This window comes from Amblyomma americanum, chromosome 10, assembly GCF_052857255.1.
Source record: "Amblyomma americanum isolate KBUSLIRL-KWMA chromosome 10, ASM5285725v1, whole genome shotgun sequence".
Lineage (NCBI taxonomy): Eukaryota > Metazoa > Arthropoda > Arachnida > Ixodida > Ixodidae > Amblyomma > Amblyomma americanum.
This window is the reverse complement of record NC_135506.1, coordinates 60,141,522-60,142,779: the sequence shown is the minus strand read 5'-3', so window position 1 is coordinate 60,142,779 and position 1,258 is coordinate 60,141,522.

The following is a 1,258-nucleotide window of genomic DNA, read 5'->3' as shown; positions in this document are numbered from 1 at the left end:
TGCCTACGCGCTGTGACAGTGCGCTGCGCGTCTCCGGAGGGTCGCTATATCCGGCGACATCTTCCCTTTGTGGGGCCTCGGAGGCGCTTGAGCAAGAGACTGCATGGCGCGAGGAATCGTAGGGTGTCGGTTGGCGAGAGCTCATTAGGGGTCTGAAGGGTGACAGCCTGGCCGTCATCTTAGAGAAGAAAGGCCTCATGCATGAAGGATTATCATTTGATGCTTCATACAACACACTCTCCGTTTTGTGAAGATTCCCTATGCCTGTTTTCCCTGAAACAGCCTGCTTTATTGTTTGTTTATTATAGCTTGCTAATTTGATCCTGTTGTATACGTTGTTCAATGTTAAGTTCAAATAAATATTAAAAACTCACGTGGTTTCTCTTTTCTTTTTGTAAGTAACAATATTCTATTGCGTGATGTCAGTTAGCGACAAATTCTAATTTTGGCTATGTCTGATGGCAGAGCTTTTATTATTTGTTTACTTTCTTGTCTCGTATGAACGCATTCTAGTGTTAATGACGTCCGCAGATAATTGCCAACTTTAGGGAGTAGGGCTTCGTCAAGGTGCTACTTGTGCAGCTTTTTGTCCCAGCAATCTTCTTTCTCGTAAAGAAAGTGAATAAACTTCAAGCTTCAACAAGTGTTCAACTGGTCAAGCACACCCCCGCAGGAGTGACAATGGCGCCGGCAAGAGGAGGAGAAAAGGCCCGAGCCGGTGGGAAAATGAGGTGGAAGACGGTGAGTGGCACTGAGAGGAGGGCGAGGGATTGCCCTAATGGAAGGGAACAGAATGGAGGAAAAGCCACTCAGGGGGGGGGGGGGGGGGGGGGAGGGGTGACGAGCGATTCCCGAGACAACAGCGCTGGCGGGTCGGTCCTCCGGCGACCGAAGCTCCCACGTCATTGGAGACAGAGAACGAACAAGGTGCGCTCCGCAGCTCCTCCGTTCCTTGTGACGAGTACTCCGGCGCCAACGCAGCAGCATGTGAGCTTGGGCACGAACGAACAGCCTCTGCATCACGGAGTCGCATACCCAGCAATTCTGGACCAAAGCATTTTTGAGCGGGGAACCGTTTTTGAACGCGATTATTTCATATTATGTAAGATTGAAGTATTACAATCAATAATAATAATAATTGGTTTTTGGGGAAAGGAAATGCCCCGGTATCTGTCTCATATATCATTGGACACCTGAACCGCGCCGTAAGGAAAGGGATAAAGGAGGGAGTGAAAGCAGAAAGGAAGGAAGAGGTGCC